The sequence below is a fragment of the Caretta caretta genome, chromosome 6 (genome assembly GCF_965140235.1).
Source record: "Caretta caretta isolate rCarCar2 chromosome 6, rCarCar1.hap1, whole genome shotgun sequence".
In the NCBI taxonomy this organism is placed as follows: domain Eukaryota; kingdom Metazoa; phylum Chordata; order Testudines; family Cheloniidae; genus Caretta; species Caretta caretta.
In genome coordinates, this window is record NC_134211.1 from 34189864 (window position 1) to 34211729 (window position 21866).

Below are 21866 nucleotides of genomic sequence, written 5' to 3' on the forward strand. Positions count from 1 at the left end.
TTGCTAAGGAGGAGTATAAAAGAATAACACGAGAATATAGGAATAAAATCAGAACAGCTAAGGCACAAAATGAGTTACACCTAGCAAGGTACATAAAAGGCAATCAGAGGTTCTTTAAATAATTTAGGAGCAAGAGAAAGATGAAGGAAAGTTTAGGTCCTCCTCTACTTAGGGTGAAGTGAGCATTACTGAGCAAAGGATTATATTTAGGAAGGAAAAAATCAAATGCACAACTACCAAATGGGGAACAGTTGGCTAGGTGGTAGTACCGCTGAAAAAAGGATCTGATGGTTATAGCAGATCACAGATTGAATGAGTCAATGTAATGCAGCTGCAAAAACAGCTAATATTCTGGGAGGTATTAACAGGCCTCTTATATTTAAGACACGGGAGGTAATTGTCCCACTCTAGTCAGCATTTGTGAGGCCCTAGTTAGGAGTATTATGTCCAGTTCTGGGTGCCACGTTTTGGGAAAGATGTGGACAAATTGGAGAGAGTCCAGCAGAGAGCAACAAAAATGATAAAGGGTTTAGAAAACCTGACCTACCAGGAAAGGTTTAAAAACGGGCATGTTTAGTCCTGAGAAAAGACAACTGAGGGGGGACTTGAAAACAGTCTTCAAATATGTTAAGGGCTGTTATAAAGAGAACAGTGATCAATTGTTCTCCACATCCATTGAAGGTCAGACAAGAAGTAATCAGCTTAATCTGCAGCATGGGAGGTTTATCTTAGATATTAGGAAAATCTTTCTAACCATTAAGATAGTTAAGCACTGGAATAGACTTCCAAAGGAGATTGTGGAATCCCTGTCACTGAAGGTTTTTAAGAAGTGGTGAGACAAACACCTGTCAGGGATGGTCAAAGTTTACTTGGTCTTGCCTCAGTACAGGGAGCTGGACTAGATGACCTCTCAAGATCCCTTCTAGCCCTACACCTCTGATTCTATGCCACATAGAATGGAATTTTCTCAGACCCCTCACCCTTTGGCTGGTCCCCCCATCTCAGATTTCCAGTAGAGCCCTAAAATGTGTGTTCATCTGCCGGGGCAAAGGGGACTGTGAAACTGACAGACTGGTCAACTTGTGTATGACCCATAACAACAGGAGGCACTGAAATGGTAAACAGGGCCATTTGTCATAGCTAGTCATCAATGCCATGTTAAGTAGACTCAAATCTTTAACATGTTTGCCTGTATGGTTAGAGAATCATGAGTAGATGCTAGGTGTACTTGTCTGTGTTTACCTATATCTTGTTAGAAATTTAACAATGTGATCTAATTAGTTCATGGATGAAAAAAATCCAGTTCCTGTTTTTTGATGATTCATTACTGTATTCTACTGATTCAAAAGATGTAAGATACTGTAGGAACTAATATTATTATTTACATTGACTTCAGCTTAATTATCTGATATAATGAATTGTCTTAGTAATTTGAATGGCTATTGCTTAAAGTACTGTCTAAGAAAGGACTCACTGAATAAAGATCAAACAGTTGGCTCGCTTTCATCAAAGCTTCACGGTGGGATTACCTGTCAGTACCCTGCTTGCTTCAACTATAAAGGAAGCTTTAGGCCTGATCCTTTTTATCTCAAGCCTGCTTCAACTTTGAAGGGAAGGTCTAAGCCAAAAGACTGAGGTCTCCAGGTTTACTCTGGATTTACCCTGGAATTCTCATGGAAGAATTTGAACAAACTCTACATCTGAACAGCCTATTGGACTATAACCTTCAAAATTGATTCAGCAGCCTCACCATCTCTGCTATGAAACTGACCTAAGGGCTTTACACACATTTGTATATATATTCATCTCTTACCATATATAACTCTTTTCTTTTATTAATAAATCTTAGATTTAAGGATTGGCTGTAAGCGTGTACTTGGGGTGAGAGCTGAAATATTAATTGACTTGGTGGGTAGCATGTCCGATCTTTTGGGATTGGTAGAACTTTAAGTATAGTGAATAAGGTTTTCAATAATCCCTCACTATATTAGACTTGGCTGTCTGGATGGGAGCCAAAGGCTGGATTGCTTAAAGGGGACTGTGTCTGGCTTCTTGTTAAACCAGTGTTGTACTGCAGAAGCTCTTTTATTACTGGCTCAGTGAATCTAATTATAGAATAAACCACCAGTCTGGGGGATTGTCGGCCCTATTTCTTGCAGTCTGCCATGAGTGTGGCATTCTCAGTGTGGCCCCTTCAGGCACCATGGTCAGAGGGACCCTAGCTAATTCTCTCTCCATCATAGCCCTCTGTTCCATATCTGATTTCATGAGCTCCCCTTTATCCCAGACAATAGTGACTAGCACACGGACCTTAACACTCACTATTTGCTGCCTTAGGATGGCATTGCATTAGAGAGCTAACATGCAGACCTCCTAGAGGGTGGAAAGCAGCACATGGTTCAGACACAGACATCCCACAGAATGAATTTATTAAAGGGAGATCTATCCTAATAAAGAAGACAGGAAAGAAGCTGGTAAAATACAGGTAGGAGCTAGTGAAATTAAGAGATTCCCATTTAAACATAACACACAAAGGCAAACAACTCAGATTCATAGTTTCTAAGGCCATAAGGGACAGGTATGATCATTTAGTTTGACCTCTGGTAATGGCACATGTCACACAACTTCCTCAAAATAATTCCTAGAGTACATCTTTTAGAAAGACATCCAATTTTGACTTAAAAATTCTCATTGATGGAGAATCTACCATGCCCCTTGGTAAATGGTTCCAAATGGTTAATTACTCTCACTATTAACATTTTACACCTTATTTCTAGTCTGAATATTGATAAACTGAATATTGTCAAAATATGTAATTGTGTACATACATGTGTTGGAAGTCTAAATACTAAGATGGGCTAACTAGAGTGCCTAGCATTAAATGAGGTTTTGATATAATAGGCATCATGGAAACTTGGTGGAATGGGGATAGTCAACGGGACACAGTAATACCAAAAAAAAGAAAAGAAGTACTTGTGGCACCTTAGAGACTAACAAATTTATTTGAGCATAAGCTTTCATGAGCTACATGAAGTGACCTGTAGCTCACGAAAGCTTATGCTCAAATAAATTTGTTAGTCTCTAAGGTGCCACAAGTACTCCTTTTCTTTTTGCGGATACAGACTAACATGGCTGCTACTCTGAAACCAGTAATACCAAAGTACAAAGTATATAGGAATGACAGAGTAGGTCGTGTTGGTGGAGGAATGGCTCTATATAGAAAGAAAGAAAGCACAGAGTTAAATGAAGTAAAAATCTGAAATGAATCAAGCTGTACCAATCACTATAGAATCACTGTAGAAATTCCATGCTTGAACAATAGCAATAGGAATAGACTATCCACCACCTGACCCTGGCGACAATGCTTGGGGAAATTTGAGAGGCTACAAAGGTAGAACACACAGTAATAATGGGGGATTTCAATTATCCTCATACTGAGTGGGTATATGTCCCTCAGGAAGGGATGCAGATAGAAAATTTCTAGACACCATAAATGACTGCATTTTAGAACAGCTTTTCCTGGACCCCACAAGGGGAGAGCCAATTTTTTGATTTTGTCCTAAGCAGATCACAGGATCTGGTCCAAGAGGTGAACGCTCAGAAATTGCAACCATAACATAATTAAATTTAACAACCTTGTGGGGGGAAAATGCCAAAGAAACCCACCAGAGTAGCATTTAACTTCAAAAAGGGGAACTACACAAAAATGAGGAAGCTAGTTAAACAAATTAAAAGGAACAGTCACATGGGTAAAATGCTTGCAAACAGCACAGAGACAGTTTAAAAACTCCATTATAGAGCCTCCAACTAAATATATACCCCAAATTAAAAAAGAAAACAAGTATAAAAAATGCAACCATTGCTAAACAGAGTAAAAGAGGCAAAAGGCATCCTTTAAAAATTGGAAGTCAGATCCTAGTAGGGAAAATAGAAAGGCGCATAAACCCTGGCAACTCAAGTATAATAAGGCAGGGCAAGAAAGATTTGAAGAGCAACTAACAAAAGACAGAAAAACTAACCACACGTTTTCTTAAATACACCAGAAGCAGGAAGCCTGCCAAACAATCAGTGGAGTCACTGGACAATGGAGGTATTAAAAGAACACTCAAGGGGGAAAAGGGCCATTGCAGAGAAGCTAAGTGAATTCTTTGCATTGGTCTTCGTTGTAGAGGACATGTGGGAAATCCCTGCACCGAAGCCATTCTTTAAGTGACGAATCTAAGGAACTATCCCAGAGTGAGGTGTCAACAGAGGAGGTGGGAACAAATATAGTTTAATTTAACAGTAATAGATCACCAGGACCAGATAGTGTTCTGCAAGAACTCAAATACGAAACTGCAGAACAACTAACTGTGGTATGTGACCTATTGCTTAAAACAACCTCTATACCAGATGTCTGGAAGGTAGATAATGTAACGTCGATATTTTTAAAAACACTCCTGGCAATTATAGGCTAGTAAGCCTAACTTCAGTATCAAGCAAATTGGTTGAAACTATAGCTAAGAACAAAATTATCAGACACACAGAAAAACATGATATGTTGGGGAAGAGTCAATGTGGCTTTTATAATGGGAAATCATGCCTCACCAATCTATTAGAATGCTTTGAGGGTTTCAACAAATATGTGGACAAGGGTGATCCAATGGATATGGTGTTCTTGGACTTTCAGAAAGCCTTTAACAAGGTCGTTCACCAAAGGCTCTTAAACCAAGTAAGCAGTCCTGGGATAAGAGGGAAGGTCCCCTCATAGATCAGTAACTATTTAAAAAGATAGGAAACAAAGGGTAAGAATAAATCGTCAGTTTTCACAATGAAAAGAGGTAAATAGCAGGGTCCCCCACAGATCAGTACTGGAACCTGAGTTATTCAATATATTCATAAATAATCTGGAAAAGGGGTGAACGGTGAGATGGCAAAATTTGCAGACGATATTAAATTACTCAAATTAATTAAGTCCAAAGCTGACTGTGAAGAGTTACAAAGGGATCTCACTAAACGGGGTGACTGGGCAACAAAATGGCAGATTAAATTCAATGCTGATAAATGCAAAGTAATGTGCATTTGAAAAAATAATCCTAACTATACATACACAATGATGAGGTCTAAATTAGCTGTTACCATTCAAGAAAGAGATCTTGGAGTCATCGTGGATAGTTCTCTGAAAACACTGTTTAATGTGCAGCAGCAGTCAAAAAAGCTAATAGAGTATAAGCAACCATTAGAAAAGGGATAGATAATAAGACAGAAAATATAATAATGCCATTATATAAATCCATGTTATACCCACCCCTTGAATAGTGCATGTGGCTCCAGTTGCCCCATCTTAAAAAAAATATTAGAATTGGAAAAGGTACAGAGAAGGGCAACAAAATGATAAGAGGTATGGCACAGCTTCCATATGAGAAGAGATTAAAAAAGACTCTTACAAAAGAGGTGACTCAGTGAGAATATGATAGAGGTCTATAAAATCACGAATGGAGAAAGTAAATGGGAAAGTGTTATTTACCCCTTCAGTAACACAAGAACTAGGGGTCACCCAATTAAATTAAAAGACAGCAGTTTTAAAACAAACAAAAGGAAGTACTTTTTCACATAATGCACAGTTAACCTTTGGAACTTGTTTCCAGAGGATGCTGTGAAGGCCAAAACTATAAAAGCACTCAACAAAGAATTAGATAAGTTCCTGGAGGATAGGTCCATCAATGCTATTAGCCAAGATGGTCAGGGACGCAATCCAATACTCGAGGTGTCCATAAACCTCTGACTGCCAATAGCTGGGACTGGATGACAAGGGATTTGAAACTGCCCTGTTCTGATCTCTGTTGGAAGACAGGATACTGGGCTAGATGGACCATTGATCTGACCTAGTGTGGCCACTCTACTATTCGAGACAGTAAAAAACATCCCAGGCTGGAGAATGTCTGGAATCTCCCTGCTCTGTCAGTTCGGATTTCTGAATGTGGTCAGCATTAAATATTTTTAGAAAGCACATAGATGCCAGGTTACCAGACATATTTCTGGTACTGCAAAAGGGTGTTCATCAGTGCAGAGGTACTGGACATGCTAGGTAAGTGATACTGAACCAAAACTTTTTTGACCAAATTAAGAAAAAAAAATCTCATTTGTCAAGGACTTGAGTTCCAGGTTTCTTTTATTTTTCATTCCAGGGAAAAGACTTCTCTCCCCAAGTTTACAGCCTCCATAGTGAAAGTTCCATGTGATGATTTTACTCTGCAAAGAATGGCTGAATGGAGTCTCTTTTTGAGCTCCAGCATACTTTCTCCCGTCTCAGCCAGGCGGGTCACTGCAAAGCAACATGATGTGCTCTATACTTGCTTGGAGAGCAGCAACTGAGCATGGGAATCAAATTATATTCTTGCCCCTTCAATTACCAGACTTAATTACGATCTACCTCAGTCTAATCCCCTGGATTTCTTTTTCCTTTCCTTTCTTTACTTATTCTGTCTACCCATCTCTCGAATCTCTGCTCCCTCACTTCATCGCACACGCTCAACTGCACAATCTTCCTTCCATCCCATCTTGCGTGCGCGCGCACACACACACACACACACACACACACACACTCCCCATCTCACTTGGGGATGAGTCACTTAAGTCATTCACAATACTGGCCCCACTTCCCAAAATTAACAGGATAAACAGATGTCAGTCAATTAGAGTGTCTCAAACACCATGCTATTTCCCACAGGCTTTGTTTCCCCAGGATCCATCATGTCAGTGCGCCTGTGAAAGAGATCACCGTCCCTAATTTAGGTGGTAAAAGAGTTTATTCTATATCTCTTTAAGTTTCATTTCCTCAATTCACTGACATGTACCACTTATTAGTCCATCAGGCACAGATCTTCAATCACACCGGTAGAAGCTCAAACCAAGCAAAGCTATTGGTCTCAGACATGATAAATAATCTTGCTTCCTGAGGCTAATCAAGTTCTGAAAACAAAGATAATTTAGAAATTCACATGGCTGATAGAGTGATTACATTCTATCTCCCCAAACAATATAATACTGTAAGCAAATTTTGCCCAATGTATCTACTGAGCAAAATTTAGAAGAGAAGTTACACCAGGCTGTAACAATGAGATTATAATCTCCATTCTCATGAGATAAACCAATGTGTCACCACAGTAATTCTGCTGCAATTGCTAGATCCAGTATCACAGGGTAGCTGGACAAGGGAAACAAGTAAACAACACACAACAACAAAACACATTTCCTGCAGAAAATCATACTATCCATGCTAAATGACAATCTGAGTTTTTGAACCTCTGGGGTCCCCGGAATTCCTTTTCCCCTAAACAAACCATTAGAGGATTATAATCTGTTGTAGAAAAGTTTTGCATAGATGTACTGAACATTCTATAGCTCTCTGTACCATAGTAATTTCCTAATCAGCTGAGCGGACAAAGGGCCATAGTAATCTCATGGTCATATTCTATTTTGCCACTGCAAAGACTGTTGGACAGGACAGAGGAAATAAAGTCCACGGCCATCAAATCCTGTGAATACTCGGGATCTATTGAGAAAGGAAGTTCTGACCTTATGGAGGGTCTTCCTCTACTATTCAGGTATTTATATGGGCCCTGTTACTTTGGAATCAGAGCACCTCCTTCATGAATCTCTCTTCAACAAAGACAGCCTGGAGCTGTGCTGCCATTGTCCAGCTGCTCAGAAAGTGTTGTGCATTCAATATCTGGAAAAAAAAAATCATACTCTTTTAAGGTGTCACAAGTGGGACAACCAAAAACTGAGATACTTTAACTAGTTACTTTTGAAAATTTAGACCAAATTTCTCACTCGTCGACGTCAATGGGAGCTTTGCTTGAGTAAGGGCTTTGGCCCATTGGTTTTAAAACTGAAACAAGCCTAGGCTATTAGGCAGCAGTGATTTTATGATGCCAGTTGTGATACTACATTGGCAAACGTCTGGAATTTATTTTCCTTTTCTGCAAAACAATTTTAATGAAAAATTGTCAGATTTTCTGGAGATGCAAATTATTTTCCACACCTTTTCCAAGTACTCTTGTTTCCATACTAAAATAAATACTTTGCACTTCTAGAGAGTCTGTCCCCCCCAAGGATCTCAAGCTATTTTTTCAGGGTACAGCCCAATATCTGTAACGAGGCACTGAAGCATAGAAAGGCTGAGGGAAAGAATCCCCCGTTCCAACGTGTGGTTCAGGACCTTTACCATGTGGAAAGTGGAGTAATGGACACACAATGAGGAGTTAGTTTGGTAGGAAAATTTACTGTTCATACCCACGTCTGCCCCTGCTGTTGTGGTGCAGACAGACACTCCATGGCCTGCAGGGTGCACAGAGCCCCAGGCATAGGATGTCTACTGTCTGGCCCACTAGCATAAGCAGATATAAACGTAGCATCTGATGTGATGTTAGGTGGGTGGACAAACAAGTATTTGCCCCAAGAACTTAATTTGTATATACATTCCTTTGAAAGGCTCCAAAATAGGAGTTGTGAGTGAATATCTGAAGGCAGAATTTGGCCCTGCGTTAGTAACTGGTTTAATCAGAATTACTGGTTACATTGAACAATGCTCTCATGAAAGCTTTGTCCTTTTTTTGGCTTTACTATTAAACAGTTTTAGGAATAGTCCTGTCTAATAAAAATGTTGCTGGGAAATAGTTTCAACTTTTGACTTTACAAATCATAATTGTATTTACAGGTTCATCATAAATGACAACTAAAATAAGTTCACTCTACCTTTTATGATTATTCCCATGTTCTGTTTTATAGGCATGCCTTTTCTTATTTAAAAGATTTTCTTCTGATCCTTGTCTTTGATGGAAGAGTGTGTTACAAAATGTTTGCTGGCATCTTTCTTGAGTCCAAATACATTCTAAATTCAAAGCTTCTGTGATTCAAAACACAATATTTGATCATAAAAAGCTTTGGAATTAAGATTATTTCATGTCATTTTGTAAATGCTTTTTTAAAATCAAGATTAAAACCATAATGAAAAATATATCCACTACCATTTACTAAAGTAGAAACAAAATTCAATTTGAGTCCATAACTTGAAGTTCCTGAAGTGAAGAACAGTGACTCTTTCAAGGTGATACAGAAAAGGAACAACAATGTGTTTGTGCCCTTGTTTATTTTTTTATTTATTTTTATTTTATTTTGTTTCTTTATGATGTATAAAAAAGGCAGAAGAGGACTTGAAAAATATGAAGGTATTTATTATTTTTGTTGTCTTTAATTTCAGAAATTCAGTTCTTGTCAATCCCTTTCCCCACCCCTGGAAAACTCTAAATTTACCATACCATTCCTTCGTATTGGCATAACTGCTTCAATGCCATGGGGGATTGCACCAATTTAAATTATTTTCTCTACCAATTTAGTTGGTGCAAGCCCCATTATGGTCAACATAAGAAATAGTATTATGATGACACTAGAGATACCACCATGCCAGTGAAACCTGATAAACTGAGAAGGGAAATTATTTTTATTTAGAACTCCTTAAAACATTTGGGTTTTGTTTGGTTTTACCACCTATTTATCTCAAAACATCAGATTAAACAATTGGCAGAAAAGCTGTCTTTGTTCTGCCCTCCTTAACCCATTCATTTATGGATGGATAAAGCTCCTAATACTCATCTGAGACTTCTCACTAATGTTGCTAGGAAAACCAGGGAGCACCACAATTTACATTCCCAATATTTCCAAGGGAAAGGAGAAGCAGAAAAAAAGCCCTTTTTTTTCTTGTTGTAAGTCATCTTTAAAAAAAAAAAAAGGTGTTTACTGTAAGCTATCATCATAAACTATATACCTATCAGCTATTAAGTAAACAACAGTTGGTAAAATCCTGAAAACCTTACTGAGTGAAAACTTTTACTACATGAGGGTTTGATTGAACAAACTGAGTTGGGACATCTCCCAACACCAGTTTTAGTTTTATTGTTCCTTTCATTCAAAGATCTCAAAGCACTTTGCAAATGTTAAACATCGAAACCACCCATATTACATATTATCGCTGTTTTTCAGATGGCAAATTGAGGCACAAAGAAATAAAGGCCTACATTTTCAAAAGTGGTCTCTGATTTTGGAAATGTCAAACACCTAGCAACTGATTTTGAGAGATAGGGAGCAACTACAACTCCAGAAAAAAAACTCCAGTCACTGGGAACTGCGAGTGCTCACTTAGAACCTTTGAAAATCATGTCCTAGTGAATAAGTTGAGCAACCAAAAACTAAGTTACCCCAAATCAGTAGAAACTTCAGGAAAAAAACAGGCATAAATTGACTTGCGTTAGGTCACTGTTAATTAGTGCTGAGGGGAAGATAAAAACCAGATCCCATTTTTCTCATCCCTTTGCTCCACCCATTAGACAACCTTCCTCCCAATCTTCTCTTTTCTTTTTGACTTTTTTCCCCAAAGGATCAACTGGAATTAACTGGAATTTCAGCCGAACAATTACAGTCTAATAAAGTTATAAGCAACCAAAATATTAGGTCTTATAAAGGGAAGTGTAGGGCAACCTTAATAGGTGGTCCTACCAACCCTACCCATAATATATAAAAACACCTCTTTTTATCCCATCTGATTATAATTGCCACACATTACAGAGTAGCTAGATCTCCATGAACGAAAGACATTTATTAATTGTGTTGGGGAAAAAATCTCAAACACATTCAACACAATTTTTTTTAAAAAAGGTTTCCTAAATAGAACAATGTTTGTTTTAGTTGCCATGGTATTTAATGGCAACATGTAAATTCATTTTAAAGAGTTTTTGGCTCTAGTGTGTTTTCTGTTTTTCTCTTAAACAGAAAAGCTTACTTTATAATATAAAAAGGATAAAGTAACTTACTGAATATACTATTTTTTTTATTGCAGGAAATATTTTAATTTAAAAGCTAGCTCTGACTATAAAGTTTCCTCCAAATTCTTTGTAGTCAATTAATTCAAAGAAAAATGACTTCAAACCTTGATTAGAGAAGCCAGAAACATATCGGGTTAATAAACAAAAGACTGGGATACTAAAATTCTTACCATATCAAGTCAGTTTTGCATTTGCTAAATCTGAGTAGCACTGCATTCTTCCATTGCCAGCACTGAGAACGAGAGTACTTTGTATTCTAGGTGAGCATGGCAACACTTTTGTGTTGAGATGAGCCAAAAAAGAAGTAGCAATTAAGAAGCTCATTTTAAATTACAACTGACAACTTTAATGGAAAAGTGTGCTGTACAGTCTCATGAATATTCAAAGACAATACACACCTTTGCATAACGTAACTGGTTTACGTATTAAGGATTACATTTTCGCCTTCATTTTTGCAACAGGGAGGCATCAAGAATTTGAGTGAAGGTATCCTAAACAATTTCACTGGGATGACTTTAGAGCAAGGGTGGGCAAATTAAGGCCCGTGGGCCACATCCAACCTGCCAGCCGATTTAACCCAGCCCTCGAGCTTCCACTGGGGAGCGGAATCTGGGGTCTCCCAGCCAATGGGAGCTGCAGGGGCGGCGCCTGGGAACTGGGCAATGTGCAGAGCCCCCTGCCTGCCTCTAAATGTAGGAGCCAGAGCGGGAACATGCCACTGCTTCCTGGAGCTGCCTCAGGTAAGCGCCACCTAGAGCCTGCACCCCTGACCCCCTCTTGTGCCCAACCCCCTGCCCCAGCCCTGATTCCCCTCCCGCCCGCTGAACCCCTTGATCCCAACCTGGAGCTCCCTCCTGAACCCTAAACCCTCATCCCCTGCCCCACCCCAGAGCCTGCACCCCCAGCCAGAACCCTCACACCCACCCCCACCCGTGCCCCTGCCTCTGCCCTGATCCGCCTCCCACAAGTTTGCTCACCCCTGCTTTAGAGGGCCAAAGTCATCCCTCATTTATACTCACACTGCCTCACCAAACCAAATTCACCAAAGGCATCAGCTGTTGCAAAACTATTTGTAGTCAATACAGTTGTGTACACTCACACCAGCAGCAACTTTGTCTCAGTTACTTCAGTGAGGCTACATGGATGTAACTGAGGGCAGAATTTGGTTCACAAAGTTTTAATATTTCTTAGGTAGCGAATGGAAGGTTTGTGTTTTCAAAGTGGTAGTGAAGGTGTTATGCAAAGGTGTTGTCACAAATTGTTGAATTGTCTTTATAAATGTCTGTGCAATGCTTTTAAAATTCAGCCATTATCATAAATGTTTCAGAGCACAAATGCCACAGGAAACACTAGAATTGTGTGTTGTAGGGCCTGGGGAGAACAGTTCAGTGCTAATATGTTCAGAGTTTGGCTGTTTTCTCCACTGTGCTCAATCTACAACTATTCTGGGAGGGTTTAAAATAGCTGACCCATTAAAGAATTTCAGAATATGCAAAAATATTAGTTACAACATATAATTTAAACTATTTAAAAAAAAAACAAAAAACCTTTTGCTACCATGGATTTAAGACTCTTGATAGGATACTTGTTTCAAGTAGAAATGGTCCTTGCAAGCACTTAGGGTTAAATTTATCATACTCACTCACTCTTTCAGGCAGAACATTTAGCAGCTATTTATTTAATGAGACAGGACAGATTGGTAGTCATACAATGATTTTGTTCAGTTGCACTAGAAAAATGGCATCTGGCTGCTTCCTGGCAAATTCTCAACACAATCCTGCATTCCTCACGTACACCAATCTCAGTAGGTATTTGACTGCAAATCAGCAGACATTTTCAATGCAGAAGAAGTGCAGAATTAATTAATATTAAGGGACAAATTAATAGGAGCTGTACTTGGACAACTAATGGCAGAATTTGGCTCTGGACCACTAGTTACTTGAGTCAAAGTCTTCCTCACCCGGCCCAATTAAATTAACTAATTCCTTACCACATCTAGCTCAGACTTCAAGGGCCAAATTCCGTCCTTTAATGAATATAAGCCAATCCCACTGGCTGCAACAGAAGCCATTCATGTGAGTGCATCTGAAAGCTGAAACTGTCTTCAAATAATTTTGTTTTACTAGTGCTCCATAATAATCTATCACAGTTGTAGTCTTAGCAACAGATTTGTCCATCCTATAATTAATTTACTTACAGTAAATAAAAAAACAACAGCTCCTCTACCTTTTTATAAGAGAGAAGCTACTTTATAACTGCTAACAAATAGCCTATATGCTTAAGAAAACAAAAAGAAGATGTTAAAACTCCAGCTGACACCACTGGGTGTTGTTTGTACAATAATTTTAGGATCAGACCCCAAATGAAACATCGCCATAGCCCAGCCCAAGAAATGAGCAAAAGTAAGGTTGAAAAGCAATAAAAATATAAAATAAACTGATACTTCCATTACCTAACAGTGGAGTCTGAAGTCTGGAACTGTCATGGTCAGGATAATGCCCAGTATTGTAGGTGAAGAAGGGATAATGAAATGGCAATGGGCTTTTGGACTGAACACAGTCAGCAGGACCCTCCTGTTATAAGAGAAAAAAAATATCTTAGTAGTAAACCTGAAGGTTTTTCAAAAAGTAGGATTTGGAGGCTCTCAAAATGATCAAGCAACATCCATCACTCTCTCCAAAAGTAAGATAATAATACGTATTGTACCTATTTAAAAACATACTGAAAAAGATCATGCTCTATGCACTGTGGTTGTAGCCATGGCAGCCCCAGGATATTAGAGACAAGGTGGGTGAGGTAATATCTTTTATTGGACCAACTTCTGTTGGTGAGAGAGAGAGAAGCTTTTGAGCCACCCAGAGCTCAAAAAGAAAAGGAGGATTTGTGGCACCTTAGAGACTAACACATTTATTTGAGCATAAGCTTTCGTGAGCTACATCTCACTTCTTCGGGTGCATTCAGTGGAAAATACAGTGGGGAGATTTATATACATAGAGAACATGAAACCATACACACTGTAACGAGAGTGATCACTTAAGGTGAGCTATTACCAGCAGGAGAGCGGGGTGAGGGGGTGGGGGGTAAACCTTTTGTAGTGATAATCAAGGTGGGCCATTTCCAGCGGTTGAATGTCCGAGGAACAGTGCGGGGGACGGGGGGTGGGGGGGGTGGGTGGGAAATAAACATGGGGAAATAGTTTTACTTTATGTAATGACCCATCCACTCCCAGTCTTTTTTTCAAGCCTAAGTTAATTGTATCCAGTTTGCAAATTAATTCCAATTCAGCAGTCTCTCGTTGGAGTCTGTTTTTGAAGTTTTTTTGTTGCAGAATTGCAACTTTTAGGTCTGTAATCGAGTGACCAAAGAGATTGAAGTGTTCTCCGACTGGTTTTCGAATGTTATAATTCTTGACGTCTGATTTGTGTCCATTTATTCTTTTACAGAGAAACTGTCCAGTTTGACCAATGTACATGGCAGAGGGGCATTGCTGGCACATGATGGCATATATAACATTGGTAGATAAATGGACCTGTTCCTCAGAAGTTCTTGTCAACTGCTGGAAATGGCCCACCTTGATTATCACTACAAAAGGTTTCCAACCCCCCCCCTCCCCTTTTCTTATCACCATTATTATAACTTGCCTAGGGTAAACTCACTAGGAAGTTATCAGTGGAAACTTTCATAACCCAGGTATTTCTCACACATTTCCAGGGAGTTTACACTGCTTTTCAAAAGAGAACAAATTAGAAACTAATGTATAAAGCAAATCGGGAACCGAACATAATGAATGTTTCTACATTAGAAAAATAAGTGTAGGGAAGAAGAAATGCATGGCTAATTCTTATGGAAAGCATAAGATCAAGACATAAGCAAAACTAGATATTCGTAACCACTGTGTAGAGGTTTTTCAGGATTTTTTTTTTAAGTCATATTTACAAAGTACCCTTCTTAGGCCTGGTCTACACTACGAAGTTAGGTTGACGTAAGCCACCTTGCATCAACATAGATATGCATGTGCCTACACCTAAAATTGTCTCCCACTGGTGTAAGCACCCCATTGCAGCAAGGCAGCAACATCAACTCCGTGAATGGCATTGAGCCACGTTCGACATACTAATGGCAACATGAGTGTACAGACTGCATTACTCATGTCAACCCTCACAGTCCTGCAGCAGCTGTCCCACAATGCCTGACGGTGACTGCTCTGGTCACATTTGCGAATTCCAATTCTCAGGGTCATGGAGACTGGAACCCCATGGATTTTTAAAATATCTTTTCCTGATTGCACAACTTGGTGAGCACACCTAGCAGCTCTCCACTGTTGTGTGTAACTGCCCAACCAATCTTGCTGGTAACATGCTTCAGACACACTCTGGCGTGGAGTAGACAGGAGATCTTAGATCTCCGAGGCCTGTGGGGAGAAGAGGCTGTGCAGGCACAGCTATAGATCAGCTGCAGAAACGTGAACATTTATGAGCAGATTGCACAGAGGAAGCGAGAGAAGAGGTATGACAGGAATCAGCAGCAGTGCCACATGAAAGTGAAGGAATTGTGGCAGGCCTACCAGAAGGCCACAGAAGTCAACAGTCGACGTGGTGCCAAGCCACAGACTTGCCGCTTTTACAAAAAGAGCGGCATGCCCTACTTTGCAGAGACACCACCCCCACCCCACATACCCCGGGCACACTGCTTTTCACTCCCTTGTCGCATTAGGCACGGGACACGGAACAGATTGTTTATGTACAAAGGGACATCCCTTTGAGGTACTCTGCAATCCTTTCCTAAAGATTTCTATTGGTAGCAGCCTTATTTCTTCCTACGTGGTAGGACGCTTTCCCATGGCAGCCTGTGATGACTTCAGCAGGCACCAGTGCAGTAAACAGAGTGGTGGCATATGGACCAGGTGGCTTTGGAACACCAGCAGCAGCTGTGCGCTGTGTCTGTGTTACCATCAGGAGCGAGATATCAGCTAAAATCACCAACGCTCATGGAAAATGGTGCCGATCTTCAGTGCCACGGCCCTATCTATATTCACAGTTTTACGCAACTGAGCGATTCCCTCCTCCTTTTCCTCATTTCTGGTGGGTTGTATTCACTGTGGCTGGTGCTGAGAGTGGTGCCGTGCACTAACACTCTGAAGCAGGTGTCAATAGTCACGTCTTGTTTAAAACTTCAGGGGGACAAGGAAAGAGAGTTCTGAACCTTGAAAAGAAAAGGAGGACTTGTGGCACCTTAGAGACTAACCAATTTTTTTGAGCATAAGCTTTCGTGAGCTACAGCTCACTTCATCAGATGCATGCGATGAAGTGAGCTGTAGCTCACGAAAGCTCATGCTCAGATAAATTGGTTAGTCTCTAAGGTGCCACAAGTCCTCCTTTTCTTTTTGCGAATACAGACTAACACGGCTGCTACTCTGAAACCTGAACCTTAACATTTGCTTTCTGTTATGACTATACTGACAATGGTACCTCTGTGTATTCTATCTGTAGCTGCTGCTGTTGCAGCTTTGAGGGGTTCCCCAGCCACACATGTGGAAGTCAGATAAGGAGAAAAAAAGAAGAGGACTTGGGATGACATGTTCCATGAGATCCTGCAAACCAATGCTGCATCAGACTGCAAGCAGAGGGCCTGGAGGGTGAATATTTCCAACTGTTTGGAGAAGGAAAGAGCTGACAGGAAAAAGCCTCAGGAGTCCCAGCAGGAAAAGGAGAGGGAGATGCCCCAGGACAAAATGGGGCTTCTCCAGCAACAAACACAGATCCTGTAGATTCTTGGGGACCTACAGGTTCAACAATTCCTAGCCTTCCTTTGCAATCATGGAGAACTCCAGTATAGCACCTCCCCACACCCCGCCTCAATATTCCACATGGCACCAGGGACCGCTGCACTACTCCTGCCACGTCACAGCAGGAGACATTAAGGACAATCACAGCTTCAGATACAGTGACCTGAGGAAGCCACAGTTACTGTATGTGTAGCCAAAGTGGACATGTTAAGTTCTGTTCCATTAATTTATTAAAGTTTTTTTTATGTATTTGCTTTTAAATTACACAGATATTTTGGACTGGTCTTGTCATTCAAAATTCTATTAATCTTTATTAGTTCCCAGCATACACTGCAGAATGCCTAGAGGTACTGAAAGCACCCACTTGTTATTGTACAGTGTGACACAACTCAAAGGGTCAGTGACAGTGTAATCATCATCATCAATGTACAACAAGCATCACACAATTAATAGGCACATTGACAGTGTTATACTCATAGATGTACAGCAAGCCCCATGCAGTTCCTAACAGACCTCAAAAGTGCATGGCCAGGGAGAGCACAGTCCAGCACAATGCACTACTGTGGCTCACTGTTAAAGGGACTTTCAAGGCATCCCTCAGCTGTATAGCTCCACACTGAGCTCTTCTAATAGCCCTTGTGTCTGGTTCAAACTTGGCAGACAGCCGCTTCATGACTGCCCTCCACGCCGGCAGTAACATTTCCCAAGTTGTCTCACCAATATTATGCAGGACACAGCAGGCAGCTATAACCATTGGGATATTTTTCACACTGAGATCCAATCATCTGAGTAAACACCATAGTCTCTTCAGTATACCAATAACACATTAAACTGTCATTTTGCCACCTGCTATGCTGGTAGTTGAATCTTTCCTTGGTGCTGTCAAGGGGGCTGGTCTACAGCTTCATGAGTCAGGGGAGCAAGAGGTAGGCTTGGATCCCCCAGCATCACCACTGGCATTTCAACATTGCCAATGGTAATCCACTGGTTGGGAAAGAAAGTCTCTGCTTGTAACTTTCTGAACAGTCCTGTGTTCTTAAATACGCACGCGTCATATACCTTCCCTGACCAGCCAAGATTGATGTTAGTGAACCATCCCCAGTGATCTACCAGTGCTTGCATAACAAGAAAAGAAAAGTAGCCCTATCTGCTGATGTACTCTGGGGCACAGTGGACTGCTACCAAAATAGGGATATGCGTGCCATCTATTGCTCCACTGCAGTTCTGGATCCCCACAGCTGCAAATCCATCCACTATGTCCTGCCCATTGCCAAGAGCCATAATCCTGCACAGCAGAAGACTATCAATGGCTCTGCACACTGTAGGGTGATCAGATAGCAAGTGTAAAAAATCAGGATGGGGGTGGGGAGGTAATAGGTGCCTACATAAGAAAAAGCCCTCAAAATTGGGACTGTCCCTATAAAAATCGGGATATCTGGTCACCCTAGCACACTTGCATGACAACAGCCCTCACAGTGGATTTTCCAGCTCCAAAATGATTAGCCATGGACTGTTAGCAAGCCAGCATTGCAAGTTTACACAGTGTGATTGCCACTTGCTTCTCCATGGTCACTGCAGCTCCCATTCTGGTGTCCCGAGGCTGGAGGGTGGGGGTGAGCTCAGCACATAGATCCAGGAACATGGCCTTTTGCATCTGAACATTCTGCAGTCACTGCTCGTCATCCCAACCCCACATTACATTACAGTGCTTGTTTCTCAGGCCCAGAAGCGGTGCTCCACTGTCGGCAGCTGCTCTGTGAATGCCACCAACAACCTTGAATTGGTTTTTGCTATGTCCCACAGCAATTGGTCCTCCATGAATTTGTCACGTTCCCCGCCAATGAGGTTCTTCTTGCTGCTCTGCAAATACCAAAAGGATTGTACGCCCCGTGCTTGCAACGCTTGTGACAATAACGCAGAGCTGTGCACATTCCAAGCTTCTGTCAGAGATTGTGGACAGCGATGAGGGCCATGCAGGTTCATGGGCTTTGTTTGTTTTGTTGTTTTTTTTAAAAAAAGGTGTGAAAATTATGGGATATGAATGACATTATTGGATGGAGAAGTTGTATGATGGGAACTTGAGTCCTAGCTCCCAGTCACCCTTGCGTGATTCGTTTCTGTTCCACCTTGCATTGTCAAAAGTTGGCAAAAGATAATGAGCTGGATGGAGGTGAGTTGCACACTGGGATAACTTCCCATAGTGCACCACACTGTGCATTGAAAAAAGCACTCATGGTGAGTGCGTGCAGCACTGACGCAAAAAGCCAAATATACATGCGTATGAGCGATATACTAACCGTGGCAGCTTTTATGCCGATGTAACTTGTGTAAGCCAAAGTTTGTAGCATAGACATGGCCTTAACTTATTTCAAACCACTAGTTTCAAACCACTTTCCCCATTCTCTGCTCTCTTCAGTTTGCTTCCTCCATGAACCACATACTGGATCAGCATCTAGTTGCATGCTAAGAAATCCAGGTTGATGAGTGCCATGTATTAAACATGGAAGAGATACATGCTAAATCTAAAGGCCAATCTGAGGGGATGTGTAAGCTGGCCAGCTTCCCCTATGGTTGGATACTGGAGAACACCAAAGCAAAATTTTAAAGATTTATCACAAATTGATTATTATGAGGGGCATCAAATTCTAGCTCATCCAAGAGTTCTGTTTGATCAAAATCCAGCCCTGTTATCCAATATTTAAAAATAAGGCTATTTGCATGATAGTGGTCAAGTCCCGCAAAACAAAAGAACTTCAGGTTCAGAAGAAAAGTAATCAAGAAATCCATGCAAAGCGTAAAGAAGATTAATTTTGTTTTCATGCCCACATAACTTGGCCCACATCATGTAGTAATGAAGTTACATGTTAATTTCTCAATTTAATCATTTTCCTGCCATTAATGGGGCCCAGGCACCGGGCCTCCTCAGTCCATCCTAGTCTGTCCCTGCAAAAGATAATTGTCTAGTCTCCTGTGGGCTGTAATACTTTGGTCTAATTTCAGTTGTTGGGTTTAGCATGAAGGTTCTGGGAGGTGTTGGTGGCCTGCAATATGCAGAACGTCAAATTAGATATCTGGTGGTCCCTTCTGGCCTTAAACTCTATGACTCTGCAGGTAGCCAACAAATACTAGGGAAGTTCACAGTTTACTACATAACAGACTGAGTACTTAATTATACTAATTACAGAGTATAGAGTATCTCTAAATAACAGACATAAGTAATGGGTGCCATGAGTACCTACTTTTTAGCCATTTAAATTTAAAACTCCCATTTTGAGAAAATATATACACATTAGGTGGGTTCAGGCTTGCCTTATATCAATTTTGCTAAGTGCTCCAAATGTACATATATAGATTTGTTACAGTTACTACTAGATACCAAATGCGTTGTAATAATTGGGTCCTAATGGTGAGCTCAACTGTAAAAAGTGGAAGTTCGTAAGATATCACAACAACCTCTAAGAGCAAATGCTGATGGGAAAAGGCTCAAAAAGTGGGACAGAAAGGCTGATTAGTCTAATCAAAAAGGTCTAATGATATAATTCAAGGACGGTGTTAAGATCATTCTTGGTAAACAACAAAAGCATGAAACCAGAATACAAGAAACTAAAATTGGTGTGTTGGAAATCAGGCCTCAATGGTGGACAAAATAATGAGGGGATGGGTTATTCCACCCACCACTCCCTTTTCAGGTCCTTATTTAAAAAAAAAAAACAACTTTGGGGAGGAAATCTGGCTACTGAGCAAACAGCACCATCATGGCTGCCATGCCACCCCTCCTGGGATCCCAGACCTTCTTCTTCCTAATCGTAAGAGATGTCTTGATCAGACTGGGCCAGAGAGAGGGACCATCACCACCTCTACCAGCTCTGGATGAATCCCAGCCACCACCTGGGATATGACACTCACTCACTCACTCACACTCACACCCTCTTCTTTGTGTGTTGTTTTCCTTCCCCACCTCATTTCTTCTCTCATATCACACTCTCTTTTTTCTTTTTGTCTAGTAAGAATCTGGCCTAGTCAACTAAGGGTATGTCTAACCTGGCAGAGCTACAGCACCACTCAGAGAGCACTGAAGGGAAACCGTCTTGTGTGTTCACACTGTCAGCTGCCTGCACAATAGCATGTTCACACTTGCGGCACTTGCAGCGGTATTCGGAGCAGTGCACTCTGGGCAGCCATCCCACAGAGCATCTCTTCCTCTTCTGCCGCTATGAGTTGTGGGAAGGCGGAGGGGGTTGCAGGTCATTCTGGGTCCTGTCCCAAAGCCCTGTGATGCATTGCTTCGCATCCCAGCAATCCCTGTGCTTCTGTCCGCATTTGGCGCCATCTGAGTGCTGTGCCTCTTAGGTCTGCAGGAATGGATCCCACACTGTTGACCAATATGCTGCTTGCTCTCACCAACATGTCACAAGTGGCAGTTATTTCTTAAACTACAAAGGCAAGAGGAGTGCAACGTTGATCTCGCCACGCATAGTAGCTACGACACAAGATTGCTTGTGGCATTCACGGAGGTGCTGACCACAGTGGAACGCCAATTTCTGGACTTGGGAAACAAGCACTGAGTGGTGGGATCACATCATCATGCACGTCTGGGATGACGAGCAGTGGCTGCAGAACTTTCGGATGAAGAAAGCCACATTCATGGGACCGTGAGATGAGTTCACCCCAGCCCTGCGACGCAAAGACACGAGAATGAGAGCTGTCCTGTCATTGGAGAAGCACGTGGCAATTACACTGTGGAAGCTGGCTACTCCAGACTGCTCCTGATTAGTCACTAACCAGTTTGGAGTGGGAGTTGACCATTGAGCTCGTGTTGACAGAAGTGTGCAGGGCCATTAATTGCATCCTGCTCCGAAAGGCTGTAACTCTGAGCAACGTGCATGACATTGTGGATGGCTTTGCACAAAGCTAGGTTTCCCTAACTGCAGAGCGGGGATAGATGGCACAAATATTCCAATTTTGGCACCAGACCACCTAGCCACCAGTACATTCATCGGAAAGGGTATTTCTCAGTGGTTCTCCAGGTGCTTGTGGATCACTGTGGGCATTTCACAGACATTAACACAGGCTGGTCCGGAAAGGTACATGATGCATGCATCTTTTAGAACACTGACCTGTTTGGGAAGCTGCAAGCAGGGACTTTCTTCCCAGAGCAGAAGATCACTGTAGGGGAAGTTGAGATGCCCATCGTGATCCTGGGAGGCCCCGCCTACCCC

At 41.3% G+C, this 21866-nt stretch overlaps 1 protein-coding gene across 12 annotated transcripts in view; it reads right to left on the reverse strand.

Moving 5' to 3' along the window:
- IRAG1 (inositol 1,4,5-triphosphate receptor associated 1) overlaps window positions 1–21866 on the reverse strand; it is a 137967-nt gene that overhangs the window by 105517 nt on the left and 10584 nt on the right. For 6 of the 12 annotated variants that reach the window (XM_048852743.2, XM_048852741.2, XM_048852740.2 and 3 more), the window contains exons 1-3: window positions 11033–11105; window positions 8740–8890; window positions 7558–7711 (exon numbers count right to left, since the gene is read on the reverse strand). The exons of 1 other annotated variant lie outside the window; for it this stretch is intronic. The gene's annotated coding sequence lies outside the window, so the exon portion shown is untranslated. Of the gene's footprint in view, window positions 1–7557; window positions 7712–8739; window positions 8891–11032; window positions 11106–13314; window positions 13436–21866 lie in introns of those variants that run through there. 5 more of the 12 variants (XM_075129410.1, XM_075129411.1, XM_075129412.1 and 2 more) reach the window with 2 other exon arrangements.